This window comes from Prionailurus bengalensis, chromosome A1, assembly GCF_016509475.1.
Source record: "Prionailurus bengalensis isolate Pbe53 chromosome A1, Fcat_Pben_1.1_paternal_pri, whole genome shotgun sequence".
NCBI classification, from domain to species: domain Eukaryota; kingdom Metazoa; phylum Chordata; class Mammalia; order Carnivora; family Felidae; genus Prionailurus; species Prionailurus bengalensis.
Window position 1 is genome coordinate 138,574,957 of NC_057343.1, and position 22,146 is coordinate 138,597,102.

Consider the following 22,146-nt stretch of genomic DNA (forward strand, 5'->3'; position numbering starts at 1 on the left):
CCCCCTTGGACAGGCACAGTACAGTGTTGCACTTGCAAAAATACTGGGGTGATCTGGGAGAACTCTTCCCTATACACAGAAATGGGTGTGATGGTGTCCAGTCTCAGAATCCTTTACTCCTTGCAAAGCTACAAACCCACCGGTAGCTTCCCTCCTGGGACAGTAAAAGAGGCTGCCTTCCAACTCTTTATGACCAGTCCTGGTGCCTGTTCTTGATTCTACGCCCTGCCTCTTCCTGGGTCTTCCTCCCATTGGTCTTCCTCTTTCCTGTATCTTCGACCTCTCTTCTTTGTGACTAGCTCTTTTTCATCAGCATTTAAACACACTCAAAATCTCTTCCAGTTGCAGGAACATATGGAATGGATTGATTGTGTTATAAATTTTGGATGAGGATGGACCTCTGAGCTGTTCAGTTGCTTCTTGTACATCTGAAAAAGTGCTGGGTCTTCTGGGGGTTGTAGGCCCATTAGCAGATCACTTTTGTACTGAACATTCTGCAACATTTTTTCAGTTACTGGCACCAGATCACTCCCTCGGTGGATAAGCACTCTAGCTTCTCTGGAAAGGCCTCTGATTCCCCATGTGTGGAATGTTGCTCCTCTCCCATTACTGAGCGTGATGGGCAGAATGGATGGTGATAGAAGCTGCTGGAAGGCTGCGTACCGCACACCATTTCCTCCACTCTGACATTTCCTTGAACACGAGTCTTCAAGACATGTTGGTTCCATACACCAACAATCCCTCAGCAGGGGCTGAGGGGATGTCTGTGTATCTAGTCCACTGTAAACGAGGGCACTTAAATGTGTGCTTTATGTCTAAACACCAGATGAATAAAAGGGCAGTGTTAGGAAAAGTGGCTGAAAAATTCATAAAAGTTACTTCTATTTTCCTTATAGAGATGTCCGTTAGTATTTTTTGAAATCATCCTTCAGAATTAAAAGACGAATTTCTTCACTTGAATCCATATGAAGGAAATCTGATACATTAAAACAAAAAACAGAAAACAAAAACCAACCTTGTTCCTTTACCTGGAAAGCCAGCTGCATCTTGCTGGGACTCCTTAGCTGTGGAACATGCAAAACGCCAGCGCCTGAGGTGGGCTTCATTCAGGTGAAAGCTTCTGGGGGCTTTCAGGCGGACAGGAATAAAAATTTGGGTTAGAAGTTGGCCAAGCTACAGGGTTTTTGAAGAACCTAGACGACCTCCATTTCCCAGGGGCGTGGTCTCAAGTCTCATCTGAAACGGGAAACTGCCTGTAGGACCTCCCCATCCAACATCATCACCGAGTGCTCCACCACGCCCCTTCTCCCACCAAAGGATGCCAACCCACAGCCTGGCAAACCCCACCTAAGCGGGTCTGCTAATGTGTTCAATTGTGTTGAAAGTCAAAACAGAGGTCTAAGCAAACAATTCACTTTGAAAGACACCGGGAGAAGCCCGAGAGAAGATCCCTGCAGTCTGCCACAGATAGAGGGGACAGCTTTGGACAGCATGCTTGTTTATTCATGTCTCAGGTGGGGGTGGGCTAGCGCATCTGTGGGCGATCTTTCGGCCTTTGTCCAGATGTGAGTGCGGGCTTTGTTGATAACGAGTGACTTTGACGTTGAGGTCACAGTGTGTGCACAACCTCTGGTGTATGTTTGTCTAGGCTGAAAGGACGCACTCATGTCTGTTCGCACACACTATCTTGACCCTTTCCTGCAGCCACTCAATGCGCTTGGAAGGGAGAACAGCTCCTTGAATGTTTTTCATGCCTTTTCCTGTGTGCTCCTCCCACGCCTACTCAGTCCTCTCCCGGTACATCTTGATCTCCATCTACCCGTCTCACTGGATTCTGGACCATGCCACCCCCTTTGCAAGTTCTCCTTTCTGGATCGAGCCACTCAAATCCACTTTTTTTTTTTTTTTTTTTTTTTTGATGCCAGGGGTGGGACTGACTTGCTTTAGGTTTTGACAGTAAGAGACCCTGTTGGTTCTAGCACTCCCTAGTGCCTATTTCCCAGATGGAACTTTCCTGGGGCAGAGGGAAAAAAGAATCGGATTCCTTTTGCTACATAAATAGATGCGACACTCAAACTCGGAGAATTTCTTGAACATTTGTGGGCTTGTGTAATCACCTCTGAAATCCAAGTCACTAAAGCTTTCTGATTAACTACTTGTATGCAGTAACTTTAATGCCTTAAAAAAAAAAAAAAAAAAAGAAAGAAAGAAAAGAAACAAAGAAATGAAATACTTCGCAGTCCCGGCAACCTACTGAGATTTACTAAGATTCTGGGGAGGATTACTTCCCTCTGATGACATTGAGGCCTTTGCTTTGTCAAGAACTGCTGGCAGCTGAGGGTTTCGCAAACAGAATTCAGAAGGAAGGAAAATATTTCGTGATGGCATCACTCTGAGCCAAGCACAGCATTCGCTAAATGGCTGCCCTGTAGGGTCAGCGTGGACACAACCACGGGCGGCATTTACCAAATCTGTCAACAGAGGGCAAGGGGGTGCCAGCACAGAGGACGCTGACCCCGTCACCGGTGTTTGTAAGTGACAACCAGCCTGCAAATATCAGCCCGTGGGATGACTGCAGCGCTGAAGCAGTGCGAATGTGAGGGAACGTGAGGGTAGGGAGATCGTGGGACATTCCTACAGAGGGTTGGGGAGGGAGGGGTTTTTGGCAGAACCGAGGGTCTCAACCCAGTCCTGCTGGTTTGGAAGAGAAGTGGGTTTTCTATGTAAACTGACCCCTGGGGCTGGGAGAAGAGAGAACAGAAACCTTAGCCAGGGAGGGTTTCTGACCTAGGTGCAGTTCAGCCCAGGGGGAGCTGCAGAGCTGGGGTGGGGCTCCCTGACTCGTCAAACTGCCCAGTGGGCACCAGCCTGGGTGGAAATGAACAAGTCAGTTGGCCCGTGAAACAGTTCTCCTTCCTGCCGGCCATGCTGAGGGGATTCTGCCCCTAGGTAGTGTAGTCAGTCCCCCGGGCAATCCCCAGACACAGGTAACGGCTTGGCTCCGGTGAGAAATGGCTGGCTTCATGTTTCCCCCCAGTATGACTTCCTGTACATCCGCGAGGGGCCCTGCCCACTCCCCTGCAGAGCTCGGGAGCCGAGCTGGGAAGGAAAAAACAAGGCTGATTCATGTTTGTGATTAACTTCTCACCGAATGCTGTAATCCCAGACGCAGAACCGGCCCAGCTGTCAGGGCTTGGCTGGGGACTCCGCTCTCCGAGGAAGGGCTGGTGGCCTCGGGTCCTGCAGCAAGCCCGCTCCAGCCAACCTGCCATCGCCACCCTCTGAGGGCTGTGTCTCAGATGTCACCCCCCTTCTGGGCCCCTTCTTCTGCCTCCACGGTCAGATCTCTCCCTTCACATAACCTTAGGGCATCCTCTGTACCTCCTTCACGGTACTTGCCTTTCCCACACCTTGACTCGAGGGGGACAACCACGTTCCCCTTCTCGGAGGTGCCCAGCCAGATACCAGGCACAGGTGAGGACTCAGTAAACCACAAAAGAACGGAACAGCATGGGATGACCTCCCTGAAAGACTGCACTGGACAGAAGAGAAGCCCAAAGCAAATTCCAGCCTCTCGTCTGCAGCTCAGCTGGCCTGGGCTGGGGGGGGGGGGGGGGGGGGCAGTGTGCAGTGTAGACGTGACCTCCCTCTGCTTTTCTCAACAATAATCCCAGCCCCTTGTTATGATAAACTACTTGCTCCTTGCTCGGCAGTACATTCAGGAACTGGACTTCTGCCAAGGAAAACTCAGGAGCAATGGTAGGGACTATTGAAATAAATTAATGGCCTATGATAAATACAGGAAAAACAGTGCTAGGTAATATGCTTATACACCAACAAGAATCACATGGTTATTTGAGAGGAAGAGTTTTTACATAAATATGTATGATTTTAAGTAATAAGGCTGATTTTTTTTTAAATAAAAAGGTAATTCACAACCTATTTAGGCAAGTAAATACTGGCCCTTCAAAGTTGACATCAATAATGCAGAATGCTATGACTGCCTAAAAACAGCCCTGTTCCTTTTGGAGGTCTTCAGGGCTAGTCCAGGAGGGACATCAGATACATGACTTCATAGTTACGCTTTTTGGCTTCAAGTAGCAAATGAGATCACTCACCCTGATTATTGGCCTGATTCGCCAGACATGGCTTTGAACTATTTTTGATGTTTTCCAAAGTTTAAACCCACCTTCAGAAAAACAAGCCTTTGCTGCTTCGCAGGCATGCAAAAAAAAAAGAAGGTACTGTAAGTTCTGGAGTTGCAGAGAAAGATTCCAAAGCTGTTGTGAGCAAGAAAAATGTCAGCGTCAACCTCACAGGTAACCACTGCAAACATGCAAGTTCTAATTTCTTTGTTTGGAGATCTGTCATGTCACTTTAGAATCAGACTTCATACTTGCTCCTCTGCGGAGACTGTCATCAGGTTCCGTTTGCACAAGATAGTTGACCCGCATCAAGGAATTTCAACTTTGAATACCAGACCGGCTATGACATTTGGATCAGTGGGAGCCTTTGCAAATCAGTACAAAAACCTGAGCAGCCCACACAGGTGTTTCCCCAGCTGGCCACCCTGTAGGAGACACATGGCGTGAAATAACTAAAAGCAGCCTTTTTACTTCTAACCTGGTGTAAATCACCCTGACTCGATTTTGAGGGGGTTAGAATGTGCAGGAGTGACTGGGCTGGCCCCAGCATCAAGCAGCTAAGTGATAACCTTGCTGCTCTCCATGTAGAGTTTAGGGCTGGTTTTTGCCCTCGTGACAGTAGAATGCCACGACTCACTTCCAGATGAGAGTCAAAACACTCCCAGCACTAACTCTGTGCTTAACGCAAATCAAACCCCAAATGCCCGGTGTGTGAGGAAAGCCTCTGGGTAGTGCACTTCGGGAGACTGAGCTGGGCAGAACTTCTTGTCACCCCATGCTTAATTCATGCTGCCCCAGGAGGAGGTCGAGCTCTTGTTTTTCCCCCTCTCCCTTCCTCTCCTTCCTAAGAAACCAGCAGTGAAAGGGCAGTAATTTACCGTGTAAATCTCCATCTGTTTGCAAGCTAAATTCTTGCGTTCCTGCTCCCCCCTAAGGCGGTGGGAACAGCATCTCCCAGTTCCCCAGCACCCCCGGGACACCCCGGCCCTGGGAAAACCTGCCTGCCTTGCCACCCTCTGTTTGGGGTCCACGTCTAGACTGCAGGTGACATGGGCTTGCACAGCTCCGGCCACATCTTTCCTGGAGAGCGAGCAGATACACCAACACTCCTTGGCAGAAAGAGCTGCTTTTCTTCCCTCACCGCAGGAGGATAAGTTGCACAGAAAGGCCATGCACAGAAAGACCACAAACGTGGCCTTGGCCATGAAACCCGTAAGGGGACATAACACGTTTATGAAGCCCAAGTGCCCCTAACCTGAACTTTAACATAGCCAGGGACACGGCAGTTCTGATCAGCAGTCCTACTGCCCACTGTTCTGTAGGGATGACACTAAGATTCTGAGATTTTCCATGGGTTAGGTTGGGGGGGCGGGGTGCGGGCGGTAGATGGAAACGGGGCCTCTAAGGGGCTTCCATTCCACTTAGGATGGTTACAAGCATAGATTCTGACACCAAAGTGCCTGGGTTTGAATCTGGGCCCTACCACAGTGTGAACTTTGGGCAACTTGTTTAATCAGTTTGTGTCTCAATTCCTCTTGGTAGAAAGGGTAGAGAAATAGCACCTTCCATATAGGGTCGCTGTGAGGATTAAATAATTGAATATATACCCAGGCTTAGAACAGGGTCGGACACATAGGCTGTGCTCTATGAGGGTGGGCTATTATTACTTGCAAGACAAGACCCAAGTCAAAAGTCATCTCCCAAAAGGGCAAGGTCATTTGTGAGGACATTTGGGGAGAATATGTTGGTTGGAGAAAAACCAAGGGTCTATGGGGTTGAGGTAGGCAGGATGGACTTCTAGGGAAAGGTGGGTCCTGACTCATGACCTTGAGGCATGGTCTACACTGACCCTTTTCCTCTAACCTATCCGATCACCCATGAATATGAGGCCACCACCCATCAGGAAGACCTCAGGCCTCTCTTCCCAAGCCCTCTATGACACACGTATTACCGTCCCCCCCATCCTGCACCTCACCTCCCAACCTGGTCTTTTTGGCTTCATCTTTGATTCCTGCGTCTGTCTACATGTTATTGGATCATGTGAGAGATTTCAGTTCAGGTCTGTTCTGAGTGACGAGCTGGGGCGACAAAGGTGAGCGTCAAACAATTTCAAATATTACCCTCGAGACACTCCCGGTCTGTTGACAGGCAAGGAAACAGCTCCCCAAGTCAACATGTGGAGAGTGACTGCCATGAGAATACAGGAGGAGGGCTTGGTTCAGAGGCGGAGAGAGGTCAGAACTCTTCACAGCTGACGAGGAGGAGCCAGGGCCAGGGGGGTGCAGTGGGGGGTGGAGGGGGGATGGCGTTCCAGACAGAAGGAAGTCCTCGAAGTGTAGTCTGGACCCCCAACACTCTCTGTGAACACTATGTGGGACTGTCCTTGTGTCCGTCTCTTCCTTCAGCTCCTCAGAGCCTCCCAAGGATGAAGATGCACCTGGGCCTGAAGAAGACACGACCGGATGGGCTGCACAGCAGGTGCGGTGGGGGATGGGGACCCTCCAGGCAGGAGACACAGCATTAGCAAAGACCACAGCAAGAAGGCATGGCACCAACTTTTAAACCAGACCCCTCCTATCAATCAGCTCTATCATCTGGAACAAGTTGCTTTGCCTCTCTTGAATTCTGATAACAGAGCAGGCAGAAGAATATGCTGCAGAGTGGTTATGAGGACAGGGTGAGACACCTGAGGAATATCTAATCATAAGCCCTTCCTTTGTGCACGGCCAGAAGGGAGAGTCAAGGTCCCAACCGCCCTCTCTCATTCAGCTGTCTGTGTTTATGACAATACCAGGTGAGTCTGCTGTTGTATGCACGTGTGTGTGTGTGTGTGTATTCTTTATGTGTATGTCAGTATCTTCAACAAATGTTGTCAAGTCAAAAAAGTAAGTTGCCGAACAGCGTGTTTAGCATGCTACCATGTATAAACAATGCTGGAGACCTTGAAGAAAGGATTTGCATTGGTGCCTTTTGAGGAGAGGAGTTAGGTGGCTGGGAGACAAAAGCAGAAGGGAAACTCTTTCTATTTAATTTTTTGTACAGTTAGAATTTTGAACCATGTGAATGTGTAACCTACACAAAACATTAAATAAAAAATAGTTGCCTTAAAAAGGTAACGAACGCTGGTTGTCCCTTGATGGGTGCATGGATAAATGAAATGTGGCACATACATACAAAGGAATATTATTCAGCCCTAAAAAATAAGGACATCTGGCACATGCTACACTATGGATGAGACTTGAGGACATTACGCAAACTGCAATCAGCCGGCCACAAAAAGATTAATACTGCATGAGGACACTTACCCGAGATACCAAGAGTAAGCAAATTCCCAGGAACAAAATGTAGAATGCTGGTTGCCAGGGGCTGCAGGGAGGGGGCAATCGGGAGCTGTGGTCTAATGGGTACAGAGTTTTCATTTTGCCAGATCAAGAGAATTTTGCTGATTGCTTATACAATCTTATACAACTGTGCAACTAAATGTGGTTAAGACGGTAAATTTTATGTTGTCTATATCCTACCACTACTGGATTAGATTGATTTTGTCATCCCACCTCTGCCGGCTCTGAATGCAGCTGGTAGTGTAACGTGTTGGAGGATTTCAGGTGTCTGCTTCTCTGCCCGGCCTCTCCCTGGCCCAGATTTCCCAAATACCTGATTGCAAATCCAGATTATCTGATTGCTCTCTGCTTTCGTTTTTTTAATCTGAAAAGCAGGAACTCGATTTCCCAACCCTGATACCTTAATTGGATTATTATATATCAGTGTTTTTCCACTCAGGTTCCCAACCATTATGATAAAACCAATCCTCTTGGATTGTCTAACCTCATTTTACGACCTCCCCTCTCCCCAGGCTTAGAAGAAGGCTACCAAGTTAGCGTGTTTAAAATGCTTTGAGCCCTTGATTTAAATAAGGCTAAGTATAAAGGGTCCTTTTGACTAGTGGGCATGCCTGATTGTATATCTTGTGAACACTGTGATGGTTACTCCTACACAAAGGAGGGACGAAAGCAGAGAGCAAAGAATCCTCTGGCCGAACCATGAAGTCGGCCCTCAAGTGCAGAAGCAGTGTCAGTACCCTGAGCCTCACCAGCATCATCAGCTCCCTGAGAAAGGTGGCAGAGAGGCGGGACAGATGCACAAAAGGCTGTGTTTGTTCTCTGGATGTTCCTGCCAAATACTGTTATAACACCCTGCCTCTAACTGGCAAACCAAATAGTGCACACCATCCTCCTAGGCTAAAACTTGTAGGTTACATTATACCCTGAAATTAACATTAAAAACCAAACTACTTATTTTGAAGTGCTTTTCACAACTTAATCCCTCACTGGTGTGGTGGGGAGTTGTCAAGAGGGTCTTACCTCCCATCACCACGCCCCCCCACCCCCACCAGCCTTCCCTCCTCAGGGGGAGAACTCAGATGGAGAGGAGTAGTCATTCTCCTCTCCTCCCTTGACCTAGCTAGATTGACCTGAGTGGGATTTCTAAGGCTGTTCCTCATTCTTTCTTGACATACCAAGTCTAAATTCCATTGCCTGCCTTTCCACACCCATTATGACTGGACTCTACCTTTCCATCCAGCCAACTTCTCAGTCTCTCTTGCCTCATCCTTGGGCCTGGGGGCTTGGGACCCTGTGAATCCTCCCTTATGCCTCTCTTGCAAAACCAGGCACCAATCCAAGCCTCCACCAGCCCAAATCTATCTTTTCCTCCTCTGAATTCCTATGGAATTTATAGTTAACACCCTACAATTTACTGAATCACTTAATTATATCCTCTTGGGTACTGGTAGTGATTACATCTTGCATTTTACTCTGGCCTCCTGAGTAGATACTGAACCCCGGTGGGGCAGAAACCATACTTTATATATATCTATTAGGTCCAGAGAGCACGTAATAATAATGGTGGCCATTTATGAAGCACTCAGTGTATACCAGACAGTACTATATGTATGCAATTTATTTAATACTCGTAATACCTCTAATGAGGCATAGTAATTTTATGTCGATTTTTCAGGTGAGAAAACCAACACACAGAGTAGCAAGGACAAGTGGCTGCTAAGGGCTGAGTCTGGGGTCAGATCAGTGGTCTCCAAAGGCCTTAATCCAGACTTGGACAGATATAAGAAAACTGAAGTCAAGAAAATACTTTCCTGGGATCATCCCCTTATGAAGGCGGTGAGCTGGAACCACACCCAACGATTCTAAAACATGTAAGCTCCACTATAAAGGGAGCTCCTGGGAACAGGGACTTTTTCCAGGTTTGTTGACTAGTGTATCAGCAACTCTTGGAGCAGTGCCTGGCTCACCCACAGTAGGGTGCTCAATAAAATATTTACTGAACGAACAAGTGAAATCTCACCTGCAAACCTCCACCAAGTGCCCATCAAGTGTAAAGAATTGCTAACAGCATGAGAAAAACAATGTAAAAAAAAAAACACTCTAATTTGCTTGACTTAAATCCACTTGCTGCAGAATACTAGAAAGAGAAATGTGTTGCAAACCTAGGTTCCCAGCGTGATGCCAAATTTGTCCTTTTCAGCTTGGGAGGGCCGGGGGGGGCTTCCCATTCCCTGTCTGTTCCTTTCCTTCAATCCTTCCTCCGTGAAAACAGTCTGCCACCAAACAAAACACACAAAGTCCCAAAATGATTATTTGAAATTATTTGGATTTTTTTTTTTTTTTTTGCCCTATGTCATAACCATGTAAAAGCAATGAAAACAAAACCAAGACTTTTAGGCCTAATTACTGTCAAAAAATCATTCTCTCCAGTCACTTTGATGGTTTATTTCTTTTTAAAATTCAGCATAGCCTTACAGGAGTATGAGGGAGTAACAGCGGGCATATGGTGGTGACAGTGGAAATTAGAAAGGACTGGTGTCGAGGCTTTGTGATTAGCTGGATGAGGGCCTATAAGGGTTCCTGACAGGACTTCCAGGACACCCATAGCATCAATGAAAGGTCAGAGAAATGGAGGGGTCAAGTTCAGCTGGAAGGAAAGATGGTGAATTTTACTCTCCTACAAGCTCGTTATGCTCCGGCCTTACTAACCACTTTCAGTTTTTTTTTCAAACCACATCACCTTCATCTATTTGAATGAATGAAAGAATATTATTTCTGGAATGTTCTTCTCCCAAATGCCCCCGTGGCTTGCTTAGTTTCGACATCACCTCTTCAGAAAGGCCCTCTTGAACTGACCTCACACCTGAAGTGGCCATCTAGTCTTGTCCCTTCTCTGTGTTTTCTTTTCATCAAGGCTCTCGGCACTACCTGAAGTTTTCTTGTTTGCGTATTTGTTTGTGGTCTATGTCTCCTCAACTCTAGGTGAATTCCAGGAGAGCAGAAACATCTTCCTCGACTCAACCACACTGCATTCGCAGAGCCTGGATGAGTGTCAGGCACGGACAAGGCGTTCAGGTGGAAACGTCAGGTGGCAACATTCAGCTCACAGTGGAAAATGTGGGTCTTGAGCTCAGGGAAGTGGGGCAGTTTGAAGATGTGAGTCCGGACTGTAATCCAAAGAGCCAAAAGCAGGCACAAACTCTTTAAGTCCAATATGGGGTAATTAGCTCAAGCCAGTGTAAGAAAATGCTCCCCAAAAAGCATTTTTCTAGATCAAAGTAAGAAGAAACAGCTAAAGTGATCCTTTGTCCTTTCTTTGAGGAAGGTTGGCACAGCTTCTGTTGCTTCCAGTAAGATTGTGTACAGGTGTAAAACTGGAAAACATTAATGAAGGGAAGAACTAAAAAGTAGTGAGCATGTGCTCCAGTATCTTCAAGTTCTCTGCCATGTGGCAGCTGTCCCGTGTCTTCACTAACACAACAGTCAATCCCTGTTGCAACTTGTGTACTACTATGGATGAGGCTCCAGAATATAGAGTTAAATGAAAAAGGCAGGTGCAGGGACACCTGGGTGGCTTGGTTGGTTAAATGCCCAACTTTGGCTTAGGCCATTATCTCACAGCTCGTGATTTTGAGCCCTGCGTCAGGCTCTGTGCTGATGGCTCAGAGCCTGGAGCCTGCTGCGGATCCTGTGTCTCCCTTGCTCTCTGCCCCTCCCCTGCTCTCTCTCCCTCTCTGTCTCAAAAATAAATAAACCCTAAGAAAAATTTTTTAAAGGCAGGTGCAGAGCAATGTAAATAATATGCTACCTTTTGCATAAAAAGGATGAAATAAAGAAGAATTTACTTAGATTTGCGTGAACGCTGGAGAGATACAGACCAAGGTAATAAATGTGGTTACATATTGAGGCAGGTGAGGTGGGAAACAGGATAGCTAGGCACAGGATGGGAGCAAGCCTTCTCACGGCATACTTTTCCATACTGTTTTAATTCTTGAACTATGTGAATGAACTAACTCTTAGAAAAAATAAAATTGCTTGAGTTGCATTTCACTGATGGCCATTTGGGTCATGAAGCTCAATGATCACCTCACCAAAGTTTGGCACAGGTGATATTAAAGATTCAAGCTGGGGGAGGCATCTTAGAGTAAAGAGTACAAATGGGAGAGGACATTATACTCACGTATTCACAGGTGAACAGAACTGGGGACCGAGGTGATGTTTCCAATTCTGGAGGCAGACTCCTGACTTGGTTTTGTTCTTCATAATCATTAAAATGACTGCACTGAGAATGACAAAGGTTAATTATTCTTTCTCTCATGAATAATGTCATGACAGGTGAAAAATCATCTAAGCTATACAAACTTGGGTAGGTCTGAGCCCTTGGTTAAGCAGGGGGAGAGCAGTTTATTTCTCAGCCTTCTGCTGCTTTGGTCCCTTTATTGTATGTAATAGAAAAACTTGTAGTGGGAGGGAGGGGAGGGTGGGTGATGGGTATTTTGGGATGAGCACTGGGTGTTGTATGGAAACCAACTTGACAATAAATTTCATATATTGAAAAAAATTTTTTAAAAAAAGAAAAAGAAAAACTTGTAAACGGAGTAAATGCCCACCAGTAGGAGTCTGGTTACATAAATAAGAAAATGTGATGCATGAATACAATGGAATCCCATGTGGCCTCCCCATTAAAATGATAATACATCTGGCAATATCTACGAAAGTTGAACATACATTTACCCTACAACCCAGCAATCCCACTTCTGTGTACATACCCAACAGGAACGTGCATATATATTCACCACAAACATGCAGAAGAATGTTCACAGCAGCGCTATTCATAACGGTCCCAGACGGGAACCTACCCAAATGTCTGTCAAAAGGAGGCTGGGTAAGTAAAATGTGGTTACAGGCATTCGGTAAGAATGCCATATAGCCATGAGGGTGAGTGAACAATAAACACAATGATATGGATGCATCTCACAAACATAATGTTGAGTGAAAGCTGAAAGGAAGAATCACACTGTATGATACTATTTACGTGATGTTCGAAGGAGGCATAGCTAATCCCGGGCAGTCGGGACAGTGGTTATCTTGGGAAGGAGTGGTGACTAGGAGAGGGGCAAGAGAGGTTTCTGGAATGCCGGAGATGTCCTGTTTCTTGCTTTGGCTATTGGCTACATAGGTATGTTCACTTTGTGAGAATTTGTGACACTGCAGACATAGGATTTGTGCACTTTTCCGTGCTCACGTTAAACACCAAGAAGAAAAAAGAAGGAAAAAGAAGAGTGAGACTGACCTACATTTATTGACATGGAATGTGGAAAGATGTGCAGACCCTGTTATAGGGAGGAAAAGCTCATGTGGTATATTTGACTTGTGTGGATATCAAGCTGTAAGGACCCATATGCATAGAGAGTTACTTCCTCGTAAATGTTAACAACGCTTACCTTTAGGTCAGATTTTAAGGTTGCTTTTATTTTTTTCCACTTCTTTATACTTTTCTGAATTTATTTGGATTTTTACACAGCATCTGTAGGATTTGATATAAGAAAATGATTTTCGGGGCGCCTGGGTGGCGCAGTCGGTTAAGCGTCCGACTTCAGCCAGGTCACGATCTCGCGGTCTGGGAGTTCGAGCCCCGCGTCGGGCTCTGGGCTGATGGCTCAGAGCCTGGAGCCTGCTTCGGATTCTGTGTCTCCCTCTCTCTCTGCCCCTCCCCTGTTCATGCTTTGTCTCTCTCTGTCCCAAAAATAAATAAACATTGAAAAAAAAATTAAAAAAAAAAAAGAAAATGATTTTCATTTTTTAAAAACCCCTCCTTCACTAAAAGTAAAATTATAACCTGCTTTTAATTTTCCCTAGAAGCAAACGACCAGGTGCCAAAGGCTATCAACCAGGGACATAACGTACGCCGCGTGCCTCTAATACACTTTGCAATTGCCTCAGTTTGTGAGCTCTTCCAAGGCTGGTTCTGAACACAGGAGCCACCGTCCTTCATGCAACACACAACACAAGCCCATGGTAAAGTCAGAGTGGACAAAGGTGGGGAGGTCCGAGTCTCTGAGAGTTCCGGGTAAATGCTGTAGAAATTTTAGGCGATCTGTTCCTCTTCCCTTTGAAGCAGAGAGCAGGCGGGTCCGTTTATTAAAGGAAAGCAATCTTTCTACCATTTGTCTTTCTTCTGCCCCTAATCTAGCATGCCTCCCACAGTGCTATCGCTCTTTTACTCAGGGTGAGGGGTTTCCACTACGCTCTCCCCCAATGCTGGACAAGCTAGCTTAGTAGAGTTTCTTATTTCTTCCTCAACTTCCTTTCCCACCAAGAACCTCCTCCACACATTCACATACGTGAAATTCTTTTAATGGGCAGAAATGACTTTTTTCTACAATGAAAGCCCAAGCTTCCAATGGGAATGACCCTCGGTGACTTAACACGTTACCTCAATATTCACACTGAGGTGTAAGTGTCTAATGTAATTTCTGAAGAGACAGATTTCGTTGGGAGATGGGGATCGGGAACGAGAGGCCCAGATCTCGCACTGAGCCGGCCAAGTTGCTGACGGTACCTGTGTTCCCTCCCCTGCAGCCCCAGCCTCCTCCCGGGCCTACGCAGAAGATCCCAAGCCACCCAGAAGCAGAAGGCAGCTGCCGTCACCCAGACCAGATCTATATCCATTCCAGACCCAGGATTACAATAATTTGGGAGAGGGTCAACCAAGTCAGAGCCCCAGATGGCAAAAGAGCTGCTTCAGCTTAAGACTCAGCTCTTTTTCCTCAGGGCAGGAAAGGTTTGAGACAATGAAGGATGAGGCTTTCCAGGCCCAGGACACAACCTTGATCCAAAGCCTAGTCATGGCTTTAATTTTTGTAAATCAAAGCCTCAAGTTTTTCTTCACTCTCTTAGCTGAAGACATGTTTTCCAGGATGCATGAAAACAAAATAAAAGGTACCAAATTGGAGAGTGTGTGACATCCTCTTTGTAGGCAGGCAGAAATCACTTCTTTACTAAATTCCCTTTCCTAAGTTTTCTGCCCTCCCACCCCCACAGCCATTGTCTTCACAAGATCATCCCATACTTGGAAAACATTTGTCTAATTATCATCACACACGATGGGCCTATTGCCAGCTGCTTTTTATTTTAACTTCAGACTCTTTCCAGGGTGTTGCTTTTTTTTTTTTTTCCTTAGGGGTGGGGAGTGGGAGAGGAGTGTATGTCTGTTTTTGCTATTACACAGAACCGATCAGATTTCCTTTTATAATCACAATTAAACTTCCAGATCCGATCATATGAATACTTTCTGTCTAGAGGATTTGAATGTCTATTGATTTGGTCAATTTAACAAAGCCTTCCAAGTCTAGAAGTGAGAAACTGATCCATGAGCTAATCATTCTCGGGACGTAAACAGCACTGATGGAACCCAAGGCTGACTCCCAGCTCTGTGTTCTTTCCATCAACTAAGGCTGGGTTCCATGGGGTTAAGCCCCAAATCCCTTTGCTGTAGTCTCTCCAATAGAAAGGTAAGACAAAGAGCAGGGCCTGTGTCTATCTTGCTTGCCAAGGTAGCCCCAGCACCTGCTTGGCAGGCATGATAGCGGGTGGGCAGCAAATACGTCCTGAGTAATGAATTCCCCTTTGCCATGCCTCCTACTGTGGTGGGGGTGGGGGTAGAGGAAGGGCACACTTCATAGAATCTCTGTGCAAAGCAGAGCCGTCAAGCATTAAAACTAGTCGCACAAGAGGCAGCTCAGCTCTCAAAGGAGCTTAAGGACAGCAATCTGGCTGAAGGGCAAGGTGCTGGGGCTTAGGGATGGAGGGCATAGCCAACACAGTTGTATTTCTATCACATTCTCTTTCAGGGTTCCTGATGGAGTCTATGGGGAAGGGAGGAGGGGACGCTCGAACTTCCCTTCTTCTCTGTCTGCCTGGCACCTTACTGGCTCAGAAACAAACTACGGTTGTACTGATGGGAGTCTGAGGTCAAGTGACCAAAAAGATGCGGGGAACTTGGGAAAGATTTCCCTCCCGCTTCCAGGAGTCAGCCTTCCTACCCCTGAAGAGCAGAGAGCATGAGGAGAAACATCTGTGAAATTTAATCTAGCTAGACACCTTGATGCAGAAGTTATAATGTTTACACATTCTTCCGTGAGAGCACCTTCACCAAGTATTCTATGGCCCTCCAGAAGTGGACCCCTAAGTTATCATTCACTGTTCTTCTGTGACAAACAGTGGCCCAATGTGGCCACTCGGCCTCCCTGACTAATGTGGAGATTCACGGGAATAACCGGTTCTCTTAAAATGCATACGTATTCTAGAAGGGTTAATTTTGTAAATTAGTCATACCTCAGTGAGATTTACTTCAACAAGATAATCTAACAGCTAACAATAACGGGTATGTAAGAAAGAGAAAGGTATTTTAATGTTTACTTGCAGTGTCCTTTCTTCTTTTTTAGCAGGGGAGAGAAAGGGGGAATAGTGAAGGAGCTGTTATTAACTTAAAGACAATCATTGCTTTGTAGGTACTAGGAATTAACAGTGTATAATCTAGAAGAGGAACTAGGACAAACATCCAAGTGGCTTTTTAAAAAATTTGTTCATTATTTATTTTTGAGAGCGAGAGAGACAGACAGACAGACTGCAAGTAGGGGAGGGGAAAAGAGAGAGGGAGACACAGAATCCGAAGCAGGCTCCAGGCTCTGAGCTGTCGGCACAGAGCCTGACGAGGGGCTCAAACTCATGAACTGTGAGATCATGACCTGAGCCGAAGTCGGACACTTAACCGACTGATCCACCCAGGCGCCCCCCAGATGACTGTTTAAAAGAATTTGTTTAAGTTTATTTACTTTTGAGAGGGAGAGAGAGAATGTGTACAGGGGAGGGGCAGAGAGAGAGGGAGAGAGAGAGAGAATCCTAAGTAGGCTCTGCACCACCAGCCAGCGCCTGACGCTGGGCTCATACTCACATACTGTGAGATCATGACCTGAGCTGAAGCTGGAGGCTTGGGGCGCCTGGGTGGCTCAGTCGGTTAAGCGTCCGACTTCAGCTCAGGTCACGATCTCGCGGTCCGTGAGTTCGAGCCCCGCATCGGGCTCTGGGCTGATGGCTCAGAGCCTGGAGCCTGCTTCCGATTCTGTGTCTCCCTCTCTCTCTGCCCCTCCCCCGTTCATGCTCTGTCTCTCTCTGTCTCAAAAATAAAAATAAAACGTTAAAAAAGTTTAAAAAAAAATGAAGCTGGAGGCTTAAGACTGAGCCACTCGGGTGCCCCATCCAAGTGACTATTCAGCACATCTCTATAAGTGGTACGAAAACAAATTACCTTGAGGGTCAGGGGAGGGAATGCTTGTGAATGGCTGGAGAGTGAGCAGGTTTTGAGCAAGACTGAAGGATTTTGATCAGTGGAGATGGGACAAGGGTCTGCCAAGTATTAGAAGGTTTGAGAAAAGGTCCAGGGACAGGAGAGCTGGAGGGATCTGGCTGCTGGGAAAGGGTGGGACAAAAGCTGTCAGGGGAGGGGTGGCAGGAGGGCAGTGGGGAGAGCAGAGGTCTGAGTCAGAGAAGCCAAGGATGTGACTCTCTGGAATGGATCTGGTGGGTTCCTGTTCTAGCAGCAGTCTGCAGCCTGGCAGCGGAAAGCCATGGAGACTTCTCATCAGATAAGGGACATCGAGTTTGGCCTTAGACGACTGATGTGGTGATGAGTGTACAATGGGTTGGAGGGAAGGTGTGAAAGAACAGGAAGCTGGCTGGCAGGCAGTCCCAATGGTCCAAACTAGGAGAAATAAGGGCCTGTTCTGGAACAGAACAGAAGAAATGGAAAGAAAAGGCCAAAATCATGCTGCAGAAGCAGAAAAGCCAGGACTTGGAGAGGAGCGAGAGAGATGACTGGGCTTCTCCTTTGTGTGCAGGAGACAGAAGTAAGTTCCAAGTATGACAGACTAGTAGAACTCGAGGCAAATGAGTTGAGCCATGCCAGGGAAAGGGCGGGTGACAGGTAACACCTGCTTGAGGCGGGCTGGCCTTCTCAGAGCCTTTGAGCATCCGAAGTGCACAGGGAGTGCCAGGGTGGGGAAGCAGAGCAACGAAAGAAGTGAGTGGGGCTTTTCAAAAGCTTGGGAGTTTCTCCAGGACAGTTCACAAGCATCTACTAACAAGTGGTTGCCTCTAAGGAGGTGAACTGGGAGGCCCAGAGAGATGGGAGCCTTTGCCTGTTACACCCTTTGGTATCTTTCGAATTTTGAACTTCTGGTACGTCCTACCCATCATAATTCAATTTGAAACTGTGGGGATCCAGGGCCTGGCGGCTGTTTGCTACAGTAAAGAAACCCTGCCTTTCATCGTGTTTTGTTTTGTTTTGTTTTGTTTTGTTTTGTTTTGTTTTCCACCAGCCCGGTGTACCAATTAGGGAATCTCAGTGTTTCATCCCTCCCTACCCTTCATCCTATCTCCCCTAAGCTAGTGGAAGGCTTTTTGTTTTTTGTTTTTTGTTTTTTGTTTTTTTCCCTTCTTCCTGTGTTTGGGCTTCCACTTCATTATCTTCACCGAAGATATGAAAAGATCTCAGTTTCGTCTCAGAAGCCTAGGGGGTCAAGGGCGCTTTAGCTAGATCATCACTGTACCAAAATCTGGCAGAAGATGAGTGTGTGAGAAGTGGGGGAGGTGGGTGGTTAGGAAAAAAGCTGGCGGGGAGAGGTCCCTGCCCTTGCCCCAGTTTGGGCGACCCGGAAAGCAGCGTCAGTACCTCCCTCTTCAGCATGCCTGCTCACTTAGGCCAAGCGGGAGGTGGATGGAGAGAGGTTCTGTCCCCAGACTGCCGCCTTGCAGAGGATAGGTCGCACCTCCCCGTGTGTCCAGCTCCCGTGGCTCTCCCAAGCTTTCCTGAGCTTGGAACCAAACCCTCAAAGTCTCCAAGTGGCCTGTGGGGTGCACCCGACCCGAGGATGGAGCTGCCATTCTGCTCCGCGCCCCGCTCAGCACGGTCGCCCACTCACCTCTAGTATTTCTGGCAGATTCCACTACAGCCTTTTCCCCCTTGACCTTCACCAGGGGGGGCCACAGAGCTCACCCTCCGCTGCCAACAAATACAACTCCTCTGGCGGGCAAGAACCTGAAGAAAGCGCCCGAGAGGCCCCTCTGGGGACGCGCAGCCCAGTATCAGGGCCCCGCCCCCTCCCTTGTCCCCAGTTCTTCTTGTGCGGGTGGTTCTGGCGCGGCCCGGAGCCAGACAGAATAGGAAGCTGTGCGGCCAGCTGGGACCCTCTCCTCTGGAGCCTGGCCCGCGGGCGGAGAAGATCCCGGGGCCCAGGACGCACGCTGTGCTGTAGCGGGAAGCGCGCCCCGACCGTCCCCGCGCACCGTTCGCGCTATTGAAGCCCCAACCCCGAGGGTTCGCGAGCTGCTTCCGCCCAGTGGGTACGAACCCGGGCTGTCCTAAATTCATTTTTTTCCCCTCCCTTATAGTCTGTTAAATTGACTAATAAACTCAACACAGCGTTCTCTGTGCGGCTTCAAAAAACTCGGTAATTTCGTTAGAAAACGTTGAAATTCAACCCCGAAGTATTCAGTCCAAATGTTTAGTTAAAGTAACCCCGTGGGTTAATAAACTAAACAAAGGCAACCCATGCAAAACTGGAGCAATGAAAACCAGGCTAAATAAACGAAGGGAAGTTTATAAGAACCCTCTCGGAGAAAAAAAAAAGAGAAAAGGCACCGGGCACGAAGGTTTAATATGAAGCATGTGAGCGGGGCTCAGCTTACAGGTACGCGGGCCGACGCCGAGGAGCGCTGTCAAGCGGCCTCGTGGATTTCGGGTTGCTTTGCGCCTCCCGGGAAACCCTACCCGGGCGCCGCGAGCAGCCTGGCGGCGCGGGCGGCTGCGAGCTTCCCACTCGGCCACTAGGCGCCCAGCCGGGCCCAGGGCGCTCGGCCAGCAAAGCCCGGCAGCAGAGCCGTGCGCCTAGGGCGCGGTGCGCGCCGAGCCACCCTGCGGTGGCGCTCTTCCCTCCCGGGAAGGGCGGCGTTAGCTCGCTTTAAAATAACCCTGAGTGAGGAGCACTTTGCAGTTTGGAGATGCAGACATAAAACAGTGGGTTCCGCGCGCACAGACGGTCTCTCTGCCTCCCCTCTCGCCCCCGGTGGGTAGCAGGGGAGTAACAAAGACGCTGCCGCGCCGCTGCCGCCGAACAATCTCTGATGCAAGAAGAGGGTAGGCGTAGGGGAGACGTGTCTACGTTTTTTTTTTTTTTTTTTAAACGTTGCCTTTACGTTCCCGAAAAGAAGCCGAGGAGGTAGGAGGGAGAGAGAACTAGAAAAAGCCAGGCCCAGAAATCAGGAGCCACTGTTTCTCGTTTGGGAGAAAAACTGTCTAACAGCTCGGTCACTTGTCCACCTCGCCCTCAAAGCAGGTTCGACCGTGAAAAGAAAAAGGCGGGCGAAGGAGGAGGTTTATTTTTCAGACCACTGTAACTTCCCTCTCCCGGGCTCCTTCACCCCAGCCCCCCTCCGGTTTCTAGGAGGGGCGTCCCCCAGTCCCCGGAGCCGATTCTGGGAGCGCCGCTCAGAGATCAGAGGCAATACAGGTTCGATGCTAAATGAACCTTCAGGCGGCGGCACAATGGCCTGGACCTCACACGGGGGCACCGCGCCTTCCCCCAGCCGCGCTCAGCTCCCGCGGCTTCTTTATTCCACGTGGTGAATCCCGCGTGTCTCCTACCGCCGAGGAACCAATGGGCCGACCCGGGGAGAGCAGGGCGCGCAGGAGAGGGCCTGAAAGGAGGTGTGGGTTTTAATTTTTAAAGAGCATAATTGGGCTGAGGAGGGTTATTTTTTCGCTGACCAAGGGGGGAAAAAAGAGGAAGAAGGGGGGAAAAAAGGCGAAATACAACACATTTATCTATCAACCGCTAGACAAGACAAAGAGGTTTTAACAACAGTTTGAAAAGAGCGGCCTGTGAATGGTTACTATTCAATTTGTATTTTATTCCCCGCTGGTCATGGAATTGAGATCAGAAGAAAAAGTGAAAACACATGGCTGAGGTCAGGGGATCAGAGAACCACCACATACAGCAAAGGGAAGGGAAAGCAATGGGAACTCGTGTGAAGAAATGGATTATATAAACAGAGCTTACCATCGCCTGCGCCCCATTATCCTATAATTTACCCTGCATGGGAGCATAGAAATATATTAAACTAGTGATAGGTTTTACCATTTCTTTACAACCCAGCCTCGTGCCAATCAAGCCTACTATATACTTTGAGACATGTTTAGAATTCTTGAACTAATGTGTTTATTTTAAATATCACAGGGAAATTATTACATCACCAGAAAATAATGCCAGAGCGGGGGTCTGCCGCCCTTTTGAAGTCCTGCTGCAACGAAACATGATTTTAATTACATAATCACTTTGAAACTATAATTATACAATAAACGACGAGGATTAAGCGGGAAGTATAGAGTACATTAAAAATTGCTTAGGTCTTGAGAAAACAAACTGAACATGCAGGGGGAAAAGAAAGAGATGAAATCTGAGGTCCTGGGGAGGGGGTTGATAAATCTTGCAATCGCCTTCCTCTGGGCTTCGGTTGTGACCGGGGCCTGGTGCTCGCGCTGCCCTGTCTGAGGGAGGGTGGGTGGGCAGGCGGGTGGCCCGGACCGTGTCGCCGAGGAGAAACCCGTAAATCTGAGACAGAATCAAAGAGAAGCCGGAAAGACGGCTCTGGTGCTTTTGCTAACCTTCCTACACCAAAACAAATAAACAGAGTCGTTGCTGTGGCATTTAAGAAATTCGTGTACGTTGAAAACCGTCAGGTATCGGAATGCCAGGGGGAGGTTGAGCGTTGCGAAAGATTGGTTTTTTGTTTTGTTTTGTTGTTGTTGTTGTTGTTGTTAGTTTTTTTCGCCCTTCCGTTCCACGAGGAAAGGCATCCAGCACCGACCGCGTCCTCGCGGGCGCAACGAGTTCATAAACAACTGCGCGTCGGTGGCGCGGGCAACCCAGCGCGCCCGCGAACAGCTCCGGGTGCGCCTGGTTCCCGGGACGCACACTCTGCCTAGCATCCGCTTTTTCGTCCGAGGCCCCCCCTTCCCGAAAGCTGCCCGGATGAAGCTTAATTTGGGGTTTGTCTTTCCGGTGAGGCCGAGGTGGAGGCAGGTCTTCCTTTAGAAGGCAGCAACTTGGTTCCACCTAGAGCTCACACCCTGGGCATCTCTCTCTCTCTCTCCTCAGCTTCCCTCTGTCCCCAGAACTTCGACACAGCCCAAGATGCTGGAACCCAGCCCTGGACGCTAGTCCTTCTCCTGTTCAGATCCTGATCGGGTGCCCTTCACTGAAAACCCGTGGAGGAAGGTTTGGGCATGGACACGCAGTCCCTAATGAATTTGGAACCATGCTAGGGACAGAAATCTCCGACTGAATTGCACAGGTAGAGGCTGGTGACTATCTTTTTTTTCAGTGGCACCTACTTTTACCGACGGTGTTTTGTCAGGCCAGCAGCGCCCCAGGCAGTAAGGAAGAGGGCAGCCCCTGATGTGGACCTCATCACCCGCCCTGGCTGGATTTTACGAGACTGCCTTCACCAACGTTCCAGCCAAGGACTGCCTGTGCTCGCCTTTCATACTTCACAGCAGGTGCCCTGAGTGGGGGGATGGAATGGTGGTTTGGAATGCGGGT